Genomic DNA, 27,220 nt, shown 5'->3' with positions numbered 1-27,220 from the left:
TTGCGAAATCGCAATATTTGGTCACAATTTACCACCAAGTCTGACTTGGTGGTAAATTGCGAAAAAAGAGTAAAAAGCACTTTAGTGCATTTTTTTCTTTTGCATGTTACACACACACATGTCCTTTGGACATGTGTGTGCGCAACACCTGTTCAAATGTGCATTTAAGGGGTGCTACAGGGTGTCCTTTGGACACCCCTGGCACCCTTCAAATCGCTATCTTATTTGCGATTAGCAAATTGCTAATCGCAAATAAGGAATACTCCCCATTCATTCCTATGGGCCTTTTGGCCCATAGGAATGAATGGGGAGTTTTTCCTTATTTGCGATTAGCAATTTGCTAATCGCAAATAAGGAATGTGTAGGAATCGCATTTTATTTTGCGATTCCTACATGAATACCGTTTTGCGAGTCTCTAATAGCGATTCTTTATGAATCGCTATAGAGACTCGCAAAACGGTTCTTTGATGAATCAGGCTGATGGTTAGGAATTAGCATTTAAAAAACCTATGAAATTCACTGAAAAAACCATAGGTTTCACACCAGTTATAGTTAGGAATTTGCATTTAAAAAACCTAAGAAATTCACTGAAAAAACCATAGGGTTCACACCAGTTATAGTTAGGATTAAGCATTTAAAAAACCTAATAAATTCACTGAATAAAACCTAGGTTTCACACCAGTTATAGTTAGCTGGAAATTTTACTTACATAAAACCAATGAAATTCCACGTTATAGTTAGTTGGACTCACTATACCTTGCGCGCCTGCAATGCACTGCTGATGACGTCACATATTACATCACTCATGACATGGTCAGTGACATCACTCATGACATCACTGATGACACCATCCAGTGAATGTGTGTCTTTCTGAAAAATATATATGTTTTATGTATGTATTTGTAAAGGACGATGGAAGAATAAATGGTTAAATAAGTGTGTTCCCTCGAGTATTCACCTTACGTGTTTCAAAGGAATAACCTTCTTCTTCAGAGGAAAATGAAGACAGACAATTCTTTGCAGTTTCCTGTTCAGTTCCACTTAATTAATGCTAAAGTCCACACCCCCAGATGGGCAGCTCGTTTGAGATACCTGTGGAGCATTCTGGGAACTGCAGTCCAGGAAAAATCCTTGCTAGTCATGGGAGCACAAATGCACTGTAAACAACCATTTCAAGCCCGCAATGGGCCTCCGCTGACGGGCGCTGCTCTTAATCCTAATTGGTGTTTCCAACGGCAGGGCTCGGATACATCAGGCCCCTTGGCCCCCTCATTCTGGGGTGGTGCGTCCTCGGCAGCGGGGCACGCCGCCAAAAATATACGCTCCAAACTTGCCCTAAGCAATGAGTTGCACTCCAAACACCAACATAAAGCGATGCTTATAATCAGGTACGAACAGCACACGCCAGTAGATTCAATCAACAGCTGTTCCCTCGAGTCTTCGCCTTACGCGTTTCAAAGGAATAACCTTCTTCTTCAGAGGCAAATGAAGACAGACAATTCTTTGCAGTTTCCTGTTCAGTTCCACTTAATTAATGCTAAAGTCCAGGCTCGGAAAAAACTCTGAAATCTAGACTCTTATAGAGTCCCAGATAAAGCTCAATCTACATCAAAACATGTCATTTTTCTGTCACCATAAATATAGGTGCTGTAATTCATTCAACAGCCAATACCGATCAAAAATTAGCCTAGCCAGGGTGATAGCAAAAAATAGATCCCAGTTAAGCTAGATGGAATCAGTGGTGAATGTCCAAGTATAATCATCTTAGTACCCCAAATAACTTTTAGTGAGCGATCCTATCAATTTGCAAAAGACAATAAAATTCCATTACCCCGTATGCTTGTACAAGAAGCAAAAATATGCACACTACCTGCCCCATCAATCCTGCACCGAAAGCATTTCTCATCTTGCCTTACCTTGCTTTTACATAGGCGATAAGGGTTATAATAAAAATCATTCATAAATGTAAAATGATGAGCTTTGATGCGGGAAATGTTCAAGAAAGATTTGCGCAAGGGCGTTACTGTATTTGATTTCGGACAGATACCTACTCCACTTGTCTGTTCTAAGTTGAACAATCTCTAACCTTCCCACAATGTAACCCTACAGGATCATGTTATGAGCAGTCCTTGTATGGCCCTTGCTAGTCACCTTTATTAGTTTATAAAGAATGCCATTCTGCAAACAGTTTACATCCTTGACTGTCAGATTTCCTAAAGCAAGTGCATAGTTGGAAGTTTCTGAAGAAACCCTGATGTGGACAATTAAAACTGACACTAAAGAGATTCTTAAGATACTAATGTAGTGCCCTCCAGTAGTTGCACTAGTGTGTTAAATCCTGGGTCTCTCCAGCATCCTCAAAAACTCTTATGACTAGACAATGGCAAGTGTGGAATATAACCCAACAATACATTTTGATTATAGGGGGTGATACTGGGATACTGGGAAATAACATTCGTAGAAAGGACCAATTTAGTGATAAACCTGTAGGGTCTTATACCTATTCCTGTTAAAATGCAATGTGTTGGTTAGACATTTGTTTGGCTTAATCGCAACCCAAAACCTAGATAATACAAAAGGTTTGAGCCTAGCAGCCATGATTTGTTTCCCATGGAACTAGTGAGACAAGATATGAATAAGGGTCCAATTACTCAATCCATTATCCCTTAGAACAGACACACAGTATAGTATATGCCATCTAGTCGGGGAATTTACTCTAATTTTTATGGAGTGCAGTTAATCGAGCAACCTCTTTAATCAGATTGCAAAGATCTCCATGGCATCGGAAGCACTATTTTAACAAACTCAATGCACATATTTTTAGCGCAATAGCCCATAGAAAAGACAGGACTTTCATGCCCTAGGTTACGTGAGTCGACCAGCTAGTAGCTTTTTAAAGGCAACCAATGTACAGTTTTTTAAGAGAGGGCTTGTATTTTAAACGGTATGTAACTGTTACCACGCAACTTTTAGCACAAAATACTTTTACAACGAAACTATTACCACGCAGGACCCTTTACCACGAATACCTTTACAACGCATTACACTATAACGCAGATACTATTACAACGCATACCGTTACAACGTAAGTATAGGTAAGTTTATCTTTTTTTGAAAACATTTATTAGGGGTATTGGGTTTGGGTTTTGGGGTACAGGGGTATTTTTAGGTTTCAGGGTTGGGTTTGGGTTTTGGGGTACAGGGGTATTTTTAGGTTTCAGGGTTGGGTTTGGGTTTTGGGGTACCGGGGTATTTTTAGGTTTCAGGGTTGGGTTTGGGTTTTGGGGTACAGGGGTATTTTTAGGTTTCAGGGCTGGGTGTGGATTTTGGGGTACAGGGGTATTTTTAGGTTTCAGGGTTGGGTTTGGGTTTTAGGGTACAGGGGTATTTTTAGGTTTCAGGGTTGGGTTTGGGTTTTGGGGTACAGGGGTATTTTTAGGTTTCAGGGTTGGGGTTGGGTTTTGGGGTACAGGGGTATTTTTAGGTTTCAGGGTTGGGTTTGGGTTTTGTGGTACAGGAGTATTTTTAGGTTTCAGGGTTGGGTTTTGGGTACAGGGGTATTTTTAGGTTTCAGGGCTGGGTTTGGGTTTTGGGGTACAGGGGTATTTTTAGGTTTCAGGGTTGGGTTTGGGATTTGGGGTACAGGGGTATTTTTAGGTTTCAGGGCTGGGTTTGGGTATTGGGATACAGGGGTATTTTTAGGTTTCAGGGTTGGGTTTGGGATTTAGGGTACAGGGGTATTTTTAGGTTTCCGGGTTGGGTTTGGGTTTTGGGGTACAGGGGTATTTTTAGGTTTCAGGGCTGGGTTTGGGTTTTGGGGTACAGGGGAATTTTTAGGTTTCAGGGTTGGGTTTGGGTTTTGGGGTACAGGGGAATTTTTAGGTTTCAGGGCTGGGTTTGGGTTTTGGGGTACAGGGGTATTTTTTAGGTTTCAGGGTTGGGTTTGGGTTTTGGGATTACAGGGGTATTTTTAGGTTTCAGGGCTGGGTTTGGGTTTTGGGGTACAGTGGTATTTTTAGGTTTCAGGGCTGGGTTTGGGTTTTGGGGTACAGGGGTATTTTTAGGTATCAGGGCTGGGTTTGGGTTTTGGGGTACTGGGATATTTTTAGGTTTCAGGGCTGGTTTTGGGTTTTGGGGTACAGGGGTATTTTTAGGTTTCAGGGCTGGGTTTGGGTTTTGGGGTACAAGGGTATTTTTAGGTTTCAGGGCTGGGTTTGGGTTTTGGGGTACAGGGGTATTTTTAGGTTTCAGGGTTGGGTTTGGGTTTTGGGGTACAGGGGTATTTTTAGGTTTCAGGGTTGGGTTTGGGTTTTGGGGTACATGGGTATTCTTAACATATATATTTACAAATTAATAAATAAAAAATAATATAATTAATTAAAATATTTAATAATAAAATATTTATTAATTAATTAAAAAAATTAAATTATTATTAATTACATTATTTTAAAATATTATATACTTACGTTGTAATGGTATGCGTTGTAATAGTACCTGTGTTGTAGAGTAATGCGTTGTAAAGGTATTCGTTGTAAAAGGTCCTGCGTTGTAAAAAATGCGTGGTAATGGTATGCGTGCTAAAAGTATGCGTGGTATCAACATATATCCATTTTAAACATCAAGCTATATGATCTGTTAGATTTTTAAATGTAATTCATGTTTTTTTATATTTAAATTTGATTGGGTTGTATGTATGCACTTTGCACTTTTATGGTTCGATGACCGAAATAAAGTTTATTGATTTGAATTTAATTGAGATATGAATGCAGAAAAAACCCTCTTTACTATATTAAACAACTAGCAGCCCGTCCCGACTTTGTCCGGGAGCAACAGGCTTCCCCGACCCCCGCCTGCCCCGACATTGTCCAGCAGCCCGCGCCCCCACCCAGCCCGTTCCCCGCCTGCCCCTACCCCCGCCTGCCCCGACCCCCGCCTGCCCTGACATGGGTCCCCTTACCCCAGCCGCCGCTCCTCCCGCCTGTCCGCTGCTCGCACCGCCGCTGGCCTGTCCGCTGCTCCTCATGTCACCGCTCCTCCCCCGCGCCATGTCCGCCGCTCTCTTACCTCAGCCGCCGCTCCTCCAGCCTGTCTGCTGCTCGCACCGCCGCTGGCCTGTCCGCTGCTCCTCAGGTCACCGCTCCTCCACCGCGCCATGTCTGCCGCTCCTCATCTCGCTCCTGGACGCCGCTCCTCCCCGCGCTCCTGACGTGAGCACGCACGTCGCGGCCGGCGCTACTTTGGAGAGACAACTTTTTTTTTACTGTACATTTTTTAAATAACATTTAAAAAAAAATTATATAGCCTATAACCATCTACCCACCCTGACGATTCCAACGGTGTATCAGGTGTGTGGATTGGCGCTGTGGTTCCCGAGTTTACCCGCCTCAGAGCCTGAAAGTTCTTCCTTTATTATAGTAGTATAGATTTCTGATAGTCCCTGAATGTGACAGCTTGCTTATTTCTTCATCTTCCTTGGTATTCCTAAGCTTCTTTTTTTTTAGTTTAGCTTCCTTGGTCCTGTCAACAAGCGTTTTATGTTTAAGGTCCTCTGCTTTTGTCATCAATCTTTACCCATGCTCAAAATAAACTTAAAAGACAGGTTCTCCCAAAGATGTGAAAGTTATGCCCAGGATTGCAAGCCTTCTTCTGCCTAGGACTCAAGCTTTGGAATGTGTTTCTTCCTCATCTTTGCAAAGAAACTTTAATTTTGCCTTCAGAAAATACATTGAAAAGGCACTTACTAAGAATAGGCCCTCTACCTTCCTTTCCTATTTATTCAGTTATGCACTAGGACTCCTGTCTTGGGTAACAGTCCTCTCTTTAAATCTTTTATCTATGTGTCCAGTTGCCTTCCGTAAGTCTTGTAGAGCAAACAATCAAGTTCTCTTTCTGGGAAAGAGACACACCATAATTCTCCTGACCCTCATGAGGTTCCGTGACAATTGTAAGTGGTGTCTTCGACTCGCACGAATATGGTCGAGCCTGGTATCTATGAACCGCAAATGACGAGTTTAGTAAGTGTGCGCAGTTTCGCTGTGCTAACTTAAACCGTTCGTTTGTTATGTGGGTTTTTCATCTGTACCCACGGGTTCCATCTTAGATACGGCATCCATTTTGTCTCTTGCCCTCAAGTAGCCAGCGAACGGACGCTGTCCGCTTCGCGACCCTGGGACTCCCAAGATATTTGCGGAAGACACATGTTCTTTGTAAGTGTCTTTATGACGAGGGGGTTGCTGCTGTAAGGCAGATGGCGCCGCTCGAGGCTCATCTTGCCGCACGGGCTTATTGTCTCAGCCGTGCATCTCATTAGGCACGTCCCTTTGATGCCTGTATCTCGTGTTTTCCGATACCTCCCCTTTTACACCCTTTCCGATCTCCCCACTGTCTCCGTCTTCCTCTGCACCTGTCTTCGTTCCTATTTCGATCTACTTTACTGCTGATTGGAATTTGTTAATGGTGGGAAGATGGGTTTTTACAGTTGGGAACCGCCAAATGTTTCCGCACTTATGTTCCGGACCTTGTGTGTTTCAAAGTGACCAAAGCAACCCCTCTGGGAGCTAAATGTGGGAACCGGGTTGTAAACTTTTGTGTATCATGTTATCCTATGGGTAAAAACTGTATAAAAGGAGCGATCCACAGAACCAATTTGAAGCAGTCTCCCCGAACTACACTCGATGTACTTCCTGTGACTTCTGTGTTCCCTGCAGCAAATAAACCTTGAATCTTTGACGCCGAAGGAAGTGTCCCGTGTCTCTGTGATTTGTACGCCGGAGCAGGTTACCCACGAAGGTTTCAGGTGTTGTGCCCTGGCACCGCTGGGTCCAAAAGAACCCAGTCCTTCAGTTGGCGCCCAACGTGGGGCTGCATCAGTGGTACCGGTCCAAGCCCGACGATCGTGAGGAACTTCATGTGAAATCTCCGAGGGAAGGTGCACCCCGCTTCATCGATCCTGTTGTCGAAATAAGTGGCCCAAAGACTTTTCCCGCGAAGATTCCCGCCTCCTGACGGCTGTGACGGACTGCTGCCCTGACTGTAGACCTGTTTTGGCGCCTGGCGTAGACCTTGGTATAGCGAGACGATTGACGGGCCTTCCTGAGGACGCCATCGATCTTTGAGTTAAGTATTTGTGGGTCGCTCCCAGAGTTCTTGGTTGTTGACACTTTAGCGAGTGTCTTTGTTGTAAACGCTGTGTGAGTGTTTTTGTCGGTGACACTTTGCTAGCGTACTTTGTTGTTGTATTGTTTGACGACTGCAGCCGCCAAAAACCGAGGGTTTTTGTTCTTTGCTGGGACTTGGTAAATCCCGTAACCCTTGAAGTTTGTGAAACTCGGCTAGTGTGCGAGATGCCTGGTCGCAGTACTTTGTTCAGTTGTTTTAGACCTTGTGGTGCGGATTCCCTGCTGGAGGACTCGTGTCCGATACCTCCGGTTGGAACTCCTACTTATGATTTATATAGCAAACATGGGCTAGGCCCGATTGCTTTTAACGATTATTGGGTTAAATATACAAAGAAAGACGGCGACCTTCGTTGGCCACCTCACGGTAGCTTCGAGGCGTCGATCTTAGATAATTTGGAAATAAAGTTGTTTGAACGTAAATCTAGGCCGGCCATGTTTGATGCCTTTCGGTTGTGGCGCAAAGAAGCCCGACAGAGAGAGATCAGACAAAATAAACGTAGTCAGCGAGATACTGTTGCTACTATAGTAAAGAAAGCTGAGCAGTTTCAGCGTGATAAGGAGGATAAGGATAAGGAAGTGTTTGAGAGACTACAGCGTATGACCATAGATAAATGCTATCCTGCTTTGCCTACGGAGTCGGATAAGAAGGAAGAGGCAGTTGAGGATCCTTTAATGTCCTATCTTATGAAGTCGCCACCTCCGTACGTACAGGGTACCGTAGCTCCTGTGGTCCCTGCCGTACCTGTTCTTCCACCTATTGTTCCTCCACCAGTTCCTCAACCTGCACCCGCTCTTCCGACTGTTCCTGCTCCTTTGTCTGTTTCTATTCCTACTGCTCCTCCGCTTCCACATACTCCTGCTCCCGCTACTGCTCCTGTGTTGTTAACCCCTGTTGTTGCTACTGTCTCTACTCCTTCTCTTGTTAGTCCTGTATCTTACTCTTCTCCCTCTACTCGTAATCGTAATTCTCCCCTTGCGACAAACTTCTTTCAGTCGCTCGGACCTGTTTTTGGGTCTGCTGGTTCTGATGGTCCTCAGAGACGTAGTCAGCTTCCTGGAAACAGAGAACGTGTTGCGCTATATAATATGGCGATGGGTTGGATGGTGAACCCTCTTAGAAATCCACCCCGTGTTGTCCTCGAAACATTTAATCAATTCAACATACCGACTCAGAGATATGTGTTTGACGAAATGTGCAAGTTCCTACATGATCAGATAGCGGCCAATGCGCCTGACGAGGTGCTGACCGCCCTGTCTGAACTTCGGCTTCAGTTCGCAACTGGACTGATAGTCGATACTAATGTTCGACGTGCTATTGAGCGGTTGTTATCTCTTCGTCCCGCTCCGATACCTCAAGCATTATTTGTTGAGGATATTGAAAAACAACCAGACGAATCTGGCCAATACCCTATGCGTGAAGTCCCGCCGGTTTGGATACCAGCTGATACTAATGCTAATCCGCAGGTAGTGGCGCACTTTGAGAGAGTGTGGATACACCTCCCATGGAAAAGATCGGAAGTGCTTCAGGTGAAACAATCTTTGCCCGATCCTCGCAAAAATCCTACTGGGTATTACAAGGAATTATCGCAGCTCGTAGATGCTACGGTAATGAATCTTGCCGATATCGATATGTTGTTTGGCAACGTCGTACCGCAACCGGTATGGGCTAAGATCCGTCACCAAGATCACGCAAATGAATTAGGTGGTGATTGGGCTGCCATTACAGCGGCAGATGCTGGACAAGTGGCTGCTACTAAACCCGATCAATTGATTACTGCTCTTCCTCAGCGGATAATAACGTTAATGAAGACTCTTATGCCAGCTATGAGGGTAAATTGGGACAAGTTGTCAGCCTGTAAGCAGAAGAAAGATGAGAGTGTTTCCGATTTCTTTACGAGGTTCGAGGAAGCATTCATTGATCATAGTGGACAAGATATGGGTACTGAGGGTGGACAGAGGTTGTTTGTGGATAAATTCGTGTCGAACTTGTTGCCCGATTTGAGCAATAAATTGAAGAATTCAGAAAGTGCATGGGCCGTTTCTACCTCAGCTCAGATATTGGCTACGGCACAATATTACGAGAATAGAGAGAAAGAAGAAAATGACCGTGCTGATAAAAAGACGAAAGAACTAAAAACTAAAGTGTTGTTACAACAAGCGTATCCGCCGCGTTCCAATCAGAATGCGTCCCAACAGAATAGATCACAGTCGCAATCGAATCGATCGCAGTCGCGTAATGATTCCTCTTTCCAAAGATCCTCGTTAGGGTACAATCAATGTGCTTATTGTAGACAGGAGGGACACATTAAATTCAATTGTCCTGCTTTAAACGAACGTAATAGTGGTAATTCATCCAAAGGAGGCCGTGGTGGTTCACAGCACGCATCACGTGGTAGAGGTCGTGGTGCTCAGAATGATCGTTCTGACAATTCATCAAATTCTAATAACTGTTTCGATCAACGTGGATCATCGCAAGGACGATCTGCGCAGTACAATGTAGACGATTATTACGTCGATCAGGGGACTGACGACAGTAATTACTAGGACAGCCAAAGACAAGGAGAGGGAGTGGTATCAGTTCCGGTTGATCAGAGAGGGCCTTACGTCGCAGTTGCTACATCGGGCGTCGTTGAGCCTTTTCTGTTGGACACTGGTGCAGCGAAAAGTTCTATCATGCATTCGAAACTCCCTGGCGCACCTTTGTCTGGCTTAACAAATGTTTCCGTTGGATTCTCTGGCGCCCCCGTTAGCAATCCAGTTTCGCGCCCTTTGCCCCTTAGAATTGGGCCTCGTGAGCTCGAAGCTCCGTTGATTTTGACTACTGGTTGTGGCGAAAATCTTTTGGGTCTGGATTTGCTTAAACGTTTGTATGCAACTTTGTATTGTTCTCCTGCGGGTGTAAAGCTTACGTTAGGAGAGAGGGTAGTCTCTCCCATGTATTTGTCCCTCGATAAGCTTCCACCGGAATTGAGTTCTCTTCCTGCGTCTTTGTGGGCGACGGGTCCAAATGATGTGGGCCTACTTGATATCTCCCCTTATGTTGTTCAGTTGAAATCTAATGTGCGATTGCCACGTATTCCCCAATACCGTATCTCCCTTGATGGTGAACGAGCTTTGTTAGCGATCATCTATGATTTGATCGAGAAAGATGTTATTGAGGAGACTCGGGGAAACGTGTGCAACAGCCCTGTACTGCCCATTCTTAAACGTACTGATCCTACCAAACCGCCTGTTTATCGTTTTGTTATCGATTTACGGGAGGTAAATAAAATTGTGGTTCCTCAATTTCCTGTTGTGCCTGACATCACGGCGCTGCTGACTCTGATTCCAGCTACTGCTTCATGGTTTTCGGTGATTGATTTGAAAAATGCGTTTTTCAGCATCCCGATTGCCGAAGAGAGCAGGGACCTTTTCGGTTTCTCTCTTGGTGGACGTAGCTTCCGGTTCAAACGCGCTCCTCAGGGCTACTGTGAAAGTCCATCGATTTACAGTCAAGCCTTGAAGGGTCAACTGGATGCGTTTAGGTTGCCGGTTGGTGCGGCTTTAATCCAATACGTCGATGACTTATTGGTGGCTGCTGATACTCAGGACATTTGCAAAATTGCTACAGTGTCGTTGCTGCAACATCTCTGTGAGTTGAATCACAAGGTGTCACCTTCTAAACTCCAATATTGTTGTCAAGAAGTAACCTATCTAGGTCACTTATTGTCAAAGGAGGGAAGGAGATTGACCCCAGAGAGAATTGCAGCGATTGCGCGAATGGCTGTGCCACAAACCCAAAGAGATGTGCGTGCCTTTCTAGGTATCACGTCGTACTGCAGGCAGTGGATTCCTAATTTTTCATTGCTAGCGAAACCATTGGTGGCTCTTACGTGCAAGGATGTTTCAACTCCTTTACCATGGACGGAAGAATGTCAGAAAAGTTTTTCTGAATTACGTGATTCATTGTGTTCGGCTCCTGTGTTAGGTACCCCTGATTACAGCAAGCCGTTCACGTTATATGTTCACGAGAGGGAAGGTTGTGCTTTGAGTGTCTTAACGCAACCTTTTGGTGGTAAGCAACGTCCATGTGCATATTTTTCCTCGACCTTAGACCCGGTAGCTAGAGCATTGCCGAGTTGTTTGAGAGCAACTGCGGCAGCTGCGGTCTCCATCCGACAATCAGCAGGATTGGTCATGGATAATATGCTTACAGTGATGGTTCCGCATGCAGTCGATACTCTTTTGAACCGAACGAAAACTCAGCACTTGACGAGTGCGAGGTTGTCTGGGTACGAATTGACGCTCTTGGCAAGCCACATTCAGATAAAACGTTGTAATGTCCTAAATCCGGCAACTTTGTTACCAATTAGTGCAGAGTCAGATGAAGTAGCAGAACATGACTGTTACTTGCGGACAGAAGAGGAAACAAAAGGTCGAGTGGACCTTAAAAACACCCCATTGGAAGACCCGGATGGCACTCTGTATGTGGATGGGTCATGTTTTAAGTTGCCGAATGGCGATGTGACTACTGCTTATGCTGTTGTAACATTGAATACTGTTGTTGAGACTGCAAGATTGAATCAGAATTCTGCCCAAGCTGCAGAGCTGATTGCTCTCACTAGAGCATGTGTGTTAGCAAAAGGGAAACGTGTGAATGTGTACACCGATAGCCAGTACGCTTTCGGTGTAGCGCATAGTTTTGGACGATTGTGGCGAGAGCGTGGTTTCTTGACGTCGCATGGCACGAAAATACAGCATGGCCAGCTTGTGAACGATCTTTTGGATGCATTGGCTTTGCCTGCGCAAGTTGCAATTGTTAAGTGTAGTGCGCATCGTAAAGTGACGGATGATGTTGGTCGTGGTAATGCGTTTGCAGATGAGATTGCTAAGGAGACTGCCCGGAACCTTAGCACTCGAATGTATGTGACGAGTTCGGTTAGGTGGCCTACAGAATCAAGTATGTGTGAAGATACCATAGAGAGCGTGAAAGCAATTCAGAATGAGGCCACTGAGACTGAAAAGACGAAGTGGAAAGAAAGTACGGGAAAGTTGGATGCGAATGGTTGTTGGATTGATTTGTCAGATCAGAAAAGATGGATGTTGCCTGATGCGTATGTGCTGGCCGTTGTGACAATGGCACATGGGTTAGCACATATTAGCGCTAAAGGCATTTGCAAGTTGCTGGCTGCTGTGTGGAAGAATGATGGAATTACGAAATGTGCTGAACGTTTGGTGAAGAATTGTATGGTGTGTATAATGTACAATCCTGGCAAAGGAACCCCAACTCCCCCTGGCAGTTTTGCTCCTCCTTCGTATCCCTTTGAGGTGATCCAATTGGACTTCATCCATATGGAGCGATGCAATAACCTGAAATACGTTTTGGTTGTGGTTTGCGCATTCTCCCGATGGATCGAGGCCTATCCCCTCAAAGACAATACTGCTTTGTCTACTGCGAAAATCCTACTGAAGGAATACTTTCCTCGGTATGGAATGCCTAGAGTCGTGTGGTCAGATAACGGAAGTGAGTTTGTTGGAAGTGTGATGAAGAGTGTGTGTAAGGGCCTTGGAATTAATCAAAAATTCCATAGCGCCAATCATCCCCAGTCAGCTGGATTGGTTGAGGGGTACAATGGCACCCTTAAACTAAAACTAGCGAAGATTCAGGCTACGACTGGACTTTCGTGGCCTGATGCTTTGCCTCTAGCACTACTGTCAACTAGGGCGACTGTACACTCCCGAATAGGGCTTAGTCCCTATGAAATAGTGTTCGGCCGTCCTGCGAATGTGTGGGGGGTTCCTAGGCCAGGAATATTCTCTGATCTTGAGTATCCGATGTTGATTGACTACTTACATGACTTGACTGCTAAACTGAGGTTAATTCACCAACAGGTTTACGACGCCTTGCCGACGCAGACGGAGGGTCCAGGCCACCAGCTCCAGCCCGGGGACTGGGTGGTTACTCGTAACTTCTCACGCAAGAACAATCTGGACCCCCGATTTACCGGACCTTACCAGGTACTCCTGGCCACGAGGACTGCCGTTCGTCTTGAGGGGCGGAAAAATTGGGTACATGCTACCCATTGTAAGCGAGTCCCTATTCCTTTGCCGGCAGACCCGTGGGTAAGGAAAGGCATTGCGTCAACAGAAACAGAAACATTGCCGGCGTTTGTACCTTTTAGCGACGCACAGCTTGTTGGAGAACCCTCAGCGCAGCAGAAAGCCACTGTTGAACACTTGTCAGCAAAAGACTCAAGACCAGATCAACCAACTGATCAGCAGGACGCTGTCTCTTCAACGGATCCTTTGTTCGACGAGCAGACACGTCCCGGGAAACATCGATATTCTTTGCGATCTCACACTAAGGACAAATAAAATTTTCTTGCTTTGCTGAAATTGACAACTGCAATATCTTCGTTTCCCATGATCAGTTTTGAACATTCGTATCGTTGAAATTTTTTTGTACATATATCAAGCTTCTTCCTTGTATTTTTTTTTTTTTACTTCCACAGCTGAGAGACATTGTGCTTATATATATACATATTGTGTATTGAGGGCCGTAGGGCCGCGCGCGTACTTCCTTCTGGACAGTAGGTCTTGACGCTAGGTTAAAGGCCGTCGGTTCCTAGGGACTCCTGGGGATTGACTATTGCTGCACAGAACGAAGTGCGTCAAGAAACGTTGCGGACGGTCGTAGGGAATGGCATTCTCGAAGCTGAATGACTTGGAAGGAGTTCAGGCGTACAGATTCAAGCTGCAGCAACTCAGTCGTACCAAATGTTTTATATTTCAATTGTTTGTGTTGTTTCTGACTGCTTCTGCGTTATTAGCGGGTGGGGTGTATTACACTATGTCCTACTTCTTACCTGCTACCCCTACTCCTACTCCTTACCCTAATCTTACCACTACTGTTTCTCCCCATTCCTTTCACATGTTACCGGAACACGAGCAGGCTAGACGTGTAGAATTCCGCAACAATTCCTTTATTCAGCTCCTCCATCAGCATCAGTTAGTGGTTAACACTACTAATTGTTGGGTGTGTGGGTTGATGCCACATACTGCGGGTAAGGGAATTCCATATCTGGTGTTACCGTATAGTTCCCAAGGGTCAGCTCGAGCATTTCAAACAATGTTTCGAAGCGCACTGGGTTTCCACCCCATTCAAGAACAACGTTCCCCCAACTCTGGTCCTACCTCGTATCAGAGGCTGCTATCGATGGCAATAGAGGATATGGAAGATGAGATCCATGATCCTTTTCTTATCCCTGAAGAAGAGGTACAAGCCTATAGGGTCCTAAGTAGAGGGGAATATAGTATGTCCACTAGTGAAAAGCAGCTTAAAAGCTCGCCTCCAATATGGGTCGTACCCCACACTGGTAATCTTTGTCTTGTGGGTCGTGGTTCGCAAGCCCTACTTGGAGCAAGTGCTTGCACTGAAAGTTACGTTCTGCCAATGTTCTCGTCCCCTGTGTTTCTGGCTGCCAAGGGTACATACTTTATCTGTTATGATCGCGCATACACATGGTTGCCCGCAGACTTCATGGGCTCATGTTTTATTGCAAATCTGTTGCCTCCGACGTTCACTGTAGATGCCGATTACCATAAGACTAGAGTTGTACGAGGCGTAATTAGCGAAGAGGACACTGCCGGTCAAGAGGCAGGAGACTTTTTCAAGGGTTTCCTCCCGTTTTGGGGACCTATGGTTAATAGTAGGAACCTGAGACAGCTGACTCGAGTGGTAGAATCGACAGCTAATATTACTGCCAGTGCCCTTGGTAATATCACCACAGAACTTCAGGCGGAGAGACTTATGACGTTACAAAACCGTATGGTTTTAGATGTCGTCTTAGCAGATCGCGGTGGGGTATGTAAGGTGATCCATTCGAGCTGCTGCATTTTCATTCCAGATAATGCTCCTACTGTCTATCAAGCCATCTCGAAGTTGCATAAGATCTCCGAATCCATACACGTGGATGTAGGGGATTGGACGCTACTTGGATGGTTTTGGGGCCTGATATCGACTTGGGGTTGGAAGATTCTGATGATCATCGGGGTTGTGGTAGTGTTCCTGTTCACGTGTTGCCTTTGTGTGCAGTGTGGTCCTGCCTTATGTGGCCTCTGTGCTACAACGTGTATGAGACAACCATCTGTTACCAAGGGGACTCGATTGGACAGAGCTATGCTACAACGACATCTTGATGGTCTGATGAATATCGAATATGATTCCGACTAGTGCTTGCCTACATGAGGGCAAAAGGAGCGTCTGAGGTTCCGTGACAATTGTAAGTGGTGTCTTCGACTCGCACGAATATGGTCGAGCCTGGTATCTATGAACCGCAAATGACGAGTTTAGTAAGTGTGCGCAGTTTCGCTGTGCTAACTTAAACCGTTCGTTTGTTATGTGGGTTTTTCATCTGTACCCACGGGTTCCATCTTAGATACGGCATCCATTTTGTCTCTTGCCCTCAAGTAGCCAGCGAACGGACGCTGTCCGCTTCGCGACCCTGGGACTCCCAAGATATTTGCGGAAGACACATGTTCTTTGTAAGTGTCTTTATGACGAGGGGGTTGCTGCTGTAAGGCAGATGGCGCCGCTCGAGGCTCATCTTGCCGCACGGGCTTATTGTCTCAGCCGTGCATCTCATTAGGCACGTCCCTTTGATGCCTGTATCTCGTGTTTTCCGATACCTCCCCTTTTACACCCTTTCCGATCTCCCCACTGTCTCCGTCTTCCTCTGCACCTGTCTTCGTTCCTATTTCGATCTACTTTACTGCTGATTGGAATTTGTTAATGGTGGGAAGATGGGTTTTTACAGTTGGGAACCGCCAAATGTTTCCGCACTTATGTTCCGGACCTTGTGTGTTTCAAAGTGACCAAAGCAACCCCTCTGGGAGCTAAATGTGGGAACCGGGTTGTAAACTTTTGTGTATCATGTTATCCTATGGGTAAAAACTGTATAAAAGGAGCGATCCACAGAACCAATTTGAAGCAGTCTCCCCGAACTACACTCGATGTACTTCCTGTGACTTCTGTGTTCCCTGCAGCAAATAAACCTTGAATCTTTGACGCCGAAGGAAGTGTCCCGTGTCTCTGTGATTTGTACGCCGGAGCAGGTTACCCACGAAGGTTTCAGGTGTTGTGCCCTGGCACCGCTGGGTCCAAAAGAACCCAGTCCTTCAGTCATGGTCTTCCTCTTTTAGCACACTTCTTGAATGGGCACTCAGGATAAAAGCATCCTAACTCATATTCAGGGGCATTGCAGCCCCCAGGACTGAACCCACACAGCAAGGCTCAAATAAGTCATAAACTACAGTGCACAATCTAACTTCATTATGAGGTCTCCACTGTTCGCAGGCATTGGCCACTTCTACAAACATATCTTGGGCCACACCATCAGGGCTTCTTTGGACATGCACTGGCTTCTGATACTTCAAGGGGGTCTCTGGCATAGCTTCCATGGTACATTGCCTCTTTCACTGCCTCTGTTGGAGGTGGGAGTGAGGGAGGCCATACCACCCAGAACACAACACAAGAAAGATCTCAAACCAATTTAGAAAAACAGAGTGTATTTTAATAAATACAATGGCACCAAAACAATAAACCAAAATCCAATCAGTAAAACTGGAGTTAAGAATTTTTAATGTTTAAGGTTACAAATAGGATCAAAAGGTGTGAACCCCCAATTACAGGTATCTGGTCGCGCCAAACCACAGACAAAGTTAAAAGCACAGGAAGACTCTGATGAAGCACAAGCCGGGTATTGAACCAGAGTCGGCCCATGTGGATATGTACCCTTTGTCCTTGGTGCTGAGGCTGTGCAATGCTGCAATGAGAGGCTCTGCATGGCACTGCATCAGTTCTGTTGAAGCCGGCAAACAGGAGCTGCATCAGTGCTGTGATGTAAGGCTCTGCATCGCTGTAGGTCTCATCTGATGCTGATAAGAAGCTGCACAGTGATGTGATGTTAGGCTCTGTGTCCAGGTCCCTGGGGACAGCACTTGAGGGGTCTGGACTCACTCCCCCAGAGACCAGCAGAGGGGAGAGATCAGGTCTGGTTGGGCCTGGTCAGCTGGAAAGCATGAAAGGCCTCTGGAAGCTTGTTGTATCCCTGTATCTCAAATAGGGGGTTAGCCAACGGACCTTCATAGTTATTGCTGGTGTGCTGGGTTCAAGGCTAGCAGGCTCAGTCTTCCTTAGAATCTTCTCAGATCCAGGAGTTTTCTGAGTTTAGGTTTTGAGGTTCCACTTTAATACCCTGTACAAGTCTGGATGGAAAGCATCAGTTCTTTCCTCTTCACACAGTTTGGCTCAAGCCTGACTAGTGCCACAAAAGGAATTCCCCTGAACCCTGGAGTGGATCGTTCTAAGGACATAAACATGTTGACCATATAAGGGAAATAATATTTCCAAACTCATTATCACTGCTTTTATTTCTATTCATTGGGGAGCTAGATTAAACCTGTTAAGTAGCCCACCATGAGATACTTTTCACCCACTACAATTCAATATATAGCACTTTGCCTCATTTCTAGGCCTCATCTTTAAAACAAAAAACCTCAGCTCCTCTCTGTTGGAGAGCTGTAGCTCACACCAGGTGCCATTGGTTCTGGTGTGAGGAAGGAACCCAATGCTGAAGCGTGCTACCTTTGGGTGGGTGAGTTTTATTGTCATAAAAAACATTGTTTACCAACACTGACTCTCCTCTATCTCTGTGACTAGACATATTTTTTTGTGATCAATATTGATGGGGAGCAGAACATTGCTAGTTGGGTTGTGACCCACCTTGTGTTTTGAACTACGTATATCCTATCATACAATGTATTAGACTCCTTTGCCCCACTCAGTATACAACAAATTACACAGACAATCAAATCAATAAAATCCGGAGTACCCTTGGACTCTTGTCCACCCAAGATGTTTCACATGGCAACGGATATAATCACCAAACAACTTAACACACTTTTTAAAGAAATCATCACATCAGGCATCTATCCAGATGCATGGAAAATGGTGTCAATTCTTCCTTTGCTGAAAAAACCCAGTTTAGATCCCAGAGACAATAATAATTACAGACCAATAGCAAGGATTCCTTTCCTGCTAAAGTTTTGGAAAAAATTCTCAACTCCCAACTAACGACCTTTATCTCCTTGGCGAACTTCCTGGATCCCTCCCAGTATGGTTTCCGATAAGGGCATGGCATGGAAACTGCCCTGATTATGGCAGCACAGGAAATCCAGGCAATCCTGGACATGGGAGCCAAGGCCGCCTTGATCCTGTTGGATCTATCAGCGGCTTTTGACACCGGGAAGCACTACATTCTAATCAAAATGATCCAAGAGACAGGAGTCAAGAACACTGCTCTAAAGCTGATTAAATCCTATCTGAACAAAATATATCAATATGTTCAGGTCGGTGACTTGTGCTTCGAGCAGTTTACGCTACCATGTGGGGTGCCGCAGGGCTCCTCATTAAGCCCCATACTGTTCAACCTTCATGTGACCCCTTTAGAAAACCTAATCAGGCAATTTGGCTTCACACTAATATCTTATGCAGATGACACCCAAATTGTGGTGTCAATTTCAAGCAGCCCTGAAGAGACATCCGATCGCTTTAAACAATGTATGTCCCATATATACCAATGGATGGGGTTGAATTGTCTAAAGCTTAATGGAACCCAAACACAGGTCCTCCTACTGGGATCAGATACCTCTTTTTGGTCACAGAACTGGTGACCCACCAGTATGGGAGCTCACCCTACCCCAGTTCAAAAAGTGAGGAACTTGGGAATCATCTTCGATGACAAACTGTCCTTCCAACACCAGGTCAACAAAGTTGTATCTTTGGTATTTCTAACTTTAAAATTAATCCGGAAAATACGCAATTTCATCCCCCCTTAAGCAGTAAAATCTCTAGTGACAGTTCTAGCCATGGCTAGACTGGACTATGGAAATGCCCTATACCTAGTCCTTCAAAAACAGCACATGGCCAAGCTTCAGCACGCACAAAACGCGGCTGCCAGAACCTTGTTGGACATCCCCAAATTGCAGTCCATCTGAGAAGGCCTAAAAAAAAAAACACTTGCTTCCCACGAAGAAAAGAATAGATTTCAAATCCCTATGTATGGCTTACAAAGTGGTACTAGGAAATGGACCGGCATTTCTGAAACAACACCTCACCTGGTACCATTCACCAAGACTCCTACGCTCAGCACAGAGCAAACTCCTTCAGACACCACAATTCAGAAAAGTCAACTGGGGTGGAAGAAGCTTTGTCCTGGGCACAGTGAAACTATGGAATTTGCTTCCGATCAACATTAAAAGTTGCCCAACTCTGCTGGGATTCACAAAGCTAATAAAGACCTGTTTTTTTCAAATTAACCTAAATCATCCTCAACTGGAACTCTGGCATTTTCCTCCGTAAGAGTGCCTAGACGCCCACGGGCATTCGTGCGCTTTATAAATCTAATCAAATTCCAAATTTTGTATTGATAATGCTTTTATCTTAGAGAGTGCTATTCATCCTGTTTATGTGTATCACATTAAGCGAGCATTGCCATCAAACTGTTCCAATGTATAGTGCTCTGCAACCAATTATGTCTTGTTCACACTTCATTATACTAATAGTAAATATTTATTGTCTAGGAAACAATTGCAACACCTGATGAGAGGGCCTGACAAATGTTAGGGCACAATGACAGTTTAGAATAGTCTCAATTAATATATTTTGAATCCCATTAAACCCAAGAATAGTGCTTTTATTGTCCAAATGGCAAAATTGTAGCCCTTAGCTTGAACAGTCCTAAAATCTTGAGCAATAAAAATATTCCGCTGCATGTTCAAGTACTCTCTTCAATTGTTTTCAGATTTCATTGTTCCGAAGTTTTGATCCAGTTAAACATTATTGGCTCTTTCACTGCAACGTGTGGTCAATCTACTTGAAAACATGTCCTAACTATTTATTAGAAAAGGGGGTGGTGATGAACAGAGTGTCTGAATTAAGCAGACCACTATTACCCAGTCCAAAGATCAGGGCTTGATCCATCACCGTTATTTATCTCAAGATGGCTATTTATGTCGAAGACGGCTGTAATGCCAGAAACCGGTCCCCGGGAGCTTGTTTCCTTCCCAGTGTAAGAATTGGCTTTTGTAGTTTGGTTTGCCCTGTTCCCATCATGCACTGGGACAGGAACAGACTAATTTGCATACAGCCAGGTTCTGAAACTGGGATGGTGCAGTGAGCTAAAAGACGGTGTTGGATCTAGCCCTGATCTCTTGACTGGGTGAGAGCTTTTCTGCTTAATTCAGAGACTCTGTCCCTCACCACCCCTTGTTGTAAATATTTTTGTCCACCCTAAGCGTGGAAGGGTATTCTCAGATGTGAGACCCTTGCTCATTGCACCATCAGGATTCAAGCAAACCGGGCCGAAGACGGCTGTAATGCCAGAAACCGGTCTCCGGGAGCTTGTTTCCTTCCCAGTGTAAGAATTGGCTTTTGTAGTTTGGTTTGCCCTGTTCCCATCATGCACTGGGACAGGAACAGACTAATTTGCATACAGCCAGGTTCTGAAACTGGGATGGTGCAGTGAGCTAAAATACGGTGTTGGATCTAGCCCTGATCTCTTGACTGGGTGAGAGCTTTTCTGCTTAATTCAGAGACTCTGTCCCTCACCACCCCTTGTTGTAAATATTTGTGTCCACCCTAAGCGTGGAAGGGTATTCTCAGATGTGAGACCCTTGCTCATTGCACCATCAGGATTCAAGCAAACCGGGCCGAAGACCGCTGTTATGCCAGAAACCGTTCCCCGGGAGCTTGTTTCCTTCCCAGTGTAAGAATTGGCTTTTGTAGTTTGGTTTGCCCTGTTCCCATCATGCACTGGGACAGGAACAGACTAATTTGCATACAGCCAGGTTCTGAAACTGGGATGGTGCAGTGAGCTAAAAAACGGTGTTGGATCTAGCCCTGATCTCTTGACTGGGTGAGAGCTTTTCTGCTTAATTCAGAGACTCTGTCCCTCACCACCCCTTGTTGTAAATATTTTTGTCCACCCTAAGCGTGGAAGGGTATTCTCAGATGTGAGACCCTTGCTCATTGCACCATCAGGATTCAAGCAAACCGGGCCGAAGACGGCTGTAATGCCAGAAACCGGTCCCCGGGAGCTTGTTTCCTTCCCAGTGTAAGAATTGGCTTTTGTAGTTTGGTTTGCCCTGTTCCCATCGTGCACTGGGACAGGAACAGACTAATTTGCATACAGCCAGGTTCTGAAACTGGGATGGTGCAGTGAGCTAAAAAACGGTGTTGGATCTAGCCCTGATCTCTTGACTGGGTGAGAGCTTTTCTGCTTAATTCAGAGACTCTGTCCCTCACCACCCCTTGTTGTAAATATTTTTGTCCACCCTAAGCGTGGAAGGGTATTCTCAGATGTGAGACCCTTGCTCATTGCACCATCAGGATTCAAGCAAACCGGGCCGAAGATGGCTGTAATGCCAGAAACCGGTCCCCGGGAGCTTGTTTCCTTCCCAGTGTAAGAATTGGCTTTTGTAGTTTGGTTTGCCCTGTTCCCATCATGCACTGAGACAGGAACAGACTAATTTGCATACAGCCAGGTTCTGAAACTGGGATGGTGCAGTGAGCTAAAATACGGTGTTGGATCTAGCCCTGATCTCTTGACTGGGTGAGAGCTTTTCTGCCTAATTCAGAGACTCTGTCCCTCACCACCCCTTGTTGTAAATATTTTTGTCCACCCTAAGCGTGGAAGGGTATTCTCAGATGTGAGACCCTTGCTCATTGCACTATCAGGATTCAAGCAAACCGGGCCGAAGACGGCTGTAATGCCAGAAAGCTTGTTTCCTTCCCAGTGTAAGAATTGGCTTTTGTAGTTTGGTTTGCCCTGTTCCCATCATGCACTGGGACAGGAACAGACTAATTTGCATACAGCCAGGTTCTGAAACTGAGATGGTGCAGTGAGCTAAAAAACGGTGTTGGATCTAGCCCTGATCTCTTGACTGGGTGAGAGCTTTTCTGCTTAATTCAGAGACTCTGTCCCTCACCACCCCTTGTTGTAAATATTTTTGTCCACCCTAAGTGTGGAAGGGTATTCTCAGATGTGAGACCCTTGCTCATTGCACCATCAGGATTCAAGCAAACCGGGCTGAAGACGGCTGTAATGCCAGAAACCGGTCCCCGGGAGCTTGTTTCCTTCCCAGTGTAAGAATTGGCTTTTGTAGTTTGGTTTGCCCTGTTCCCATCATGCACTGGGACAGGAACAGACTAATTTGCATACAGCCAGGTTCTGAAACTGGGATGGTGCAGTGAGCTAAAAAACGGTGTTGGATCTAGCCTTGATCTCTTGACTGGGTGAGAGCTTTTCTGCTTAATTCAGAGACTCTGTCCCTCACCACCCCTTGTTCTAACTATTTATTGGCACAATAAAAAAAAATACAAGTATTTCAGGAGAGAATTATATGGTATTTTCGATTTTTGCCAAATGAGATCAAATAAAGGGTGAACGTGTTCCACATTAAAACGTCAGAAAAGTTGAACGATCCGATTTACTAGAGTCTTGCAAACTGCAAATTGTATAGAGCTATGCATAGAGCTACACTGACAGTTGCTTACGAAGGTACGTTTTACATATCAGTAAAAGCACAACATTCGCATTTCCCTTTTTTTACAGGATTTATCTACATTTTCAGGCTGCTTTCTTTTTAAATGAATGGACTATTAGAGGTCCGCTCTCAGCTTGTTTCACCTTGGTATGAAGTTTACAAAAATACCTCCAGCAGAGATGATAACAATTGCAATGTACCCTCCAGCTAGGAGATGCTTTAGCCAGATAAAAACATTTAGTATTATGTTACAGATCAAATGATTACGCATCGTGAACTCAGCCCTAGCTCATGTAAAAATGCCTGAGGCAGTACAAGTTTAAAGCGCTTTTCTTTACTGTACAGTTAACAGGACATCAAAGCGTGAGGTCCACTTAGCGGTAATGAGGTAACCCCCACAGGTATGTCTGATGTCAGGAATGAGATGAGGCATCCGTTTGATTCGTTTTTTTTCCTCAACACGGGGAAGTGAACACCAATTTGAGACTTTTTTTGTTGTAAAGAGATTAATATGTTTTACCTACAGAGAAAATGCCGAGAGGTTATATTGTTCTATTTTCTTAATGATATGGATACTGAAAAATGTAGCAGGCGGACAGAATTTCACCAAACGGTGTAGGATGTAGGCTGGGTTAGGCTTGTTTACATTTCTTTATGGCAAATTAATATATATATATAAATGTCGTTCTAGGTTACCGGAGAAACATTAATATCCCAAATATGTGTTAACGCATACTTGGGTGTGTTTGACGTGAGTGAACATATCCTTTGTACACAGTTTTCAATTATTTAATCATAATTTCAAAAGTTTGAAGACATGCTGGTGTTGTAATGCTTGCCCTGTGATCGAAAGAGCCAACACATCATTTACATGCAATGTAATTGTGATACTCTTTTTGGCGTGGGCTGTTAATATCACCCTCAATGGCAGTGAAATAGTTCAATCTAAAGTAATAAAACATTATTTTGTTACTTTTCATATATTTGAAATCCTATTCGTGTAGTTCTTACATTTGTTTTTTAAATAATAGTAAGTTTTCATTGCAGAGGGGTGATTTTGAGGAAAAGGCCTTTGCCGCTGATGCATCAGGCCCCCTTTGACAGCACTGGTATTGTTCTCACTGGTAGCACCAAGTGTTAAGAACAATTGTATTTTCTGCACTTTTTTGTTTTGGAGGAGGGGCGGCTGAGGTCTGGGTGAAGACTGGTGGTTTCTGAAAACGAGTTCACAAAAGTTATTTTAAAACATTCAGAGGGTAGTAGGTGATGCTAGAAGAAACAAGAACACAGGGGGCTGCAACTTCTGAATGTTTATTGATGCTTCCACTGGCGGAACGAAAATTGAGGGGGCCTCCCTGCAAGGTATGTAGAGGACCCCCCACCGGGCTCAATCAGGAGCTCTCCGGCCAGAGTGCAGTGCCGAAGGGGCACCCTGGAGCTTGGGGGCCTCCGCACCGCGAGGGCTGCGGGGGCCTGTGTTACACCCCAGGATGCTTCCAGTGCATAATACTATTAGGTGCATGAAAAAGCCTCCAGTTTAATACGTTTATGATGTCACATTCTCATTTTTATTGTTCTTGATGCCAGACTTTGCTGTTTGGGACACTTTACATCTCTTGGCAAATGGAGAGCTAATACCAGATGCACGATGTGACAAGAAACAGGAACAGATCACACTGCTATGGCTCCAATGCACATGGGAAATTCAGCAGAAGTGGTTTAACACAGATATCTCCCATTCACGCTTCTTTATTGCAGTCTCTTCTCTGTATATCCGTTTGCTTTTCTTTTGTACCCCTTTCTCTCGCCTTTCTCTTCACTATGTCCACACTATCCCATCTCCTCCTCATTCTCCCTGCTCACCTCGTTTTCCCCCGTTCTATTTCAGTTTCTTTTCCCTTTGCGATCCGTCTCTGATTAACTAAAAAGAGAACCGCGGGGCTCTTGCGGAATATGTGGTACCACCTGACTCAGGCCGGATGTTGTGTTTGCTCTTAGTGCACAAAAGCTACAGGCGACACAGCACCAAAACTATTCAATTCAACCCAGCCCACGCTATTCAGACTAATTATTATTGTTTTGTAAACCCTTGTAGATTGTCATAGACCTGGTTCATCCAGCAGGGTTACATGACAGTTTATTTCTGATGAAACAGTATAACAGTATTGCCAGGGTTAGCACCTCTGTCCACACAATGAACAATATATTGATTTTTAGGTCTCGACTACCCACAAGGCAAACCGTTTGTTTGCATTATATAACATATGTTTGGTAAAAGGCTTTGAGCCAGTCCCTGGCTTATGATTGGATGGCTTTGTTGTCTATCACAATTGCCTGCTCTTTATCCTAAGGATTTTCTCCCTCTTCACATGGTTGTTTCACACCGGAGCATGATTGTATCACAATGGCCTGACTGGATGAGTTGTATCCCTCCACTCTGAGTTGTCTCTTTCGACTTCTGACTTGAGAGCACTTTTTTTATTTTCTAAGTGAGCGCTCTATGGAACTGCATGTGCTTCCTCTCTCTGCTCATTCCTCTGGCCTCTCTTCATAAGGTATTTTTTTCTCCTGTGACCTGCTCCCAGCTACCTGTTCCCTGTTATTTAAAAAAAAAAAAATTAAAAGGGCCTAGCAGCTTCAAAGTACAATGAGCCTTTTCACTTTTCACTTTTTTTATTTTTTAACTTACCTATCCAACATCTACACCCCATGATAGAATGGGGAATTAAAAATGGCTTCTATGCAGTATATTGCACACATCATGACACATTTGCGCATCAATCATGATGCATGCATAAGTATCAATTGTCATCTGTGGATTTTTTTTTAATGGACAACCTTTTTCAAGTTTTGCAGCTATTCGTGGACATGCTTCTTCATGCATGGGTTTGCTTATTGCCTTTGCCATTACTTTTTTCTTTTTGACCCACCTTTTTAAGACATCTTTTGATTGAGTAGAATCTAAACAAGCCTTGGCCATGCCAATCGGTTTCGCCATATTAGTGTATTATGAAAATATGTCCTCTGTGCAGTGCAGATTTGGAAAAGCCCGACCCTGCTGCAGCCATGGTTGGAGGCGCTGTAGAACAGACAGCAAAAATCTGTATTAAATGTTTGCATCAACTACTGTTGCTCCCACTGTGCATTTTTTTGTCTTTATTCATAAGTTGCTAAGGAGATGCCATCATTTTTCCTGTTTCAATTGAGTATCACTCTTTGAAATCAATAAATTATGTGCAGTGATTCCTTCCAAAAGTCCTAAAAAATGAAAGGCCAATAAAACCAGATAGATGTTGTCTGAGCTTTGAGTGAGGTGAAAAACCTGGGTGTCTCTCAAAGGGGCTCACTTGCCTGGGAGGGCTGAAACTAACAATGACAAAGCTGAGAGGTAATGCGGGGGTGGAGGGTGATCCAGTAGAAAACCTTTACAATGTGCACCTCAAGCGTACAGACAAAGAGGAACGACTGAAAACGGCAGGAGGTGCTTTTTAAAGTTTTACAAAGCAGGGAAAGATTACAGTTGATTCAAGAAAACAAAGACAAAACAGTCGCAAAATCGTTGCGTTCTAAAATTTTGTTTTTTATACTGTCTTTTTCTTTCATGAGCTTCAAATTTTCCACAGCAAGAACGTAAATAGGAAACCACTTTGAATTTTTGCTATATTTCTAATTAAAATTCTGGTCACTAATCCATTTCAGATATCCATGTATGTTAACATTTGGAACCAAACAGTGAGCTTTATTAAACAAGATGTATTAGATTCACCATTAATTTGTATTGGACTCAAGCCCCTTTCAAAACAATGCAAAGGCAGCGTTACAGAGCAGGGATGCCTGCGAGGAGCGGTGCCATTTGACATCAGTGCGCATTAAATACTGTTTGTGATGTTGTGTAGATAGACATATGTTGTGCAAAATACAAACAATACGATTACACACTGAAAAACAGTTTTTTCTTCAAAGATAGTTATCAGAGAAGTATCGTTGATATCGTTTCATGGCATTGCAAACTGTGCTTACAATAACCACAAAACAGTATGTCTACACTATACATATATGATGAGTATCGCACACTGTTTACGCATATGTGCGCATAGAGAAATCTCTGCTCTGGCCAACCTGTCACAAGATGCAGTACTGATTTAGCCAAAGACAGGGAAATTAACTACACACACAAATTTGCATAAATGAGCTACACGCCTATATTTCAACAAAGTATTGATGGTTGTCCATTCTTGAAATAACTATATCTACATTTGCATGAATACATTTAAAATTTGGGAGTATCGCAACAAATTAACAACATGAAAAATGGCCCACAATTATACACATAGCCTCACATATCTGTCTGCAAAGATATTAACACTCAAACACACACTCACTTTTTCTCATTCTCTCTTCATACACACACACACACAAGATTACATTAAACACACTGACAACAATTCGACACCATA

This window comes from Lissotriton vulgaris, chromosome 3_1 (genome assembly GCF_964263255.1).
Source record: "Lissotriton vulgaris chromosome 3_1, aLisVul1.2, whole genome shotgun sequence".
Lineage (NCBI taxonomy): Eukaryota > Metazoa > Chordata > Amphibia > Caudata > Salamandridae > Lissotriton > Lissotriton vulgaris.
The sequence above is the reverse complement of the archived record's forward strand: the minus strand, read 5'-3'. Positions refer to the sequence as shown.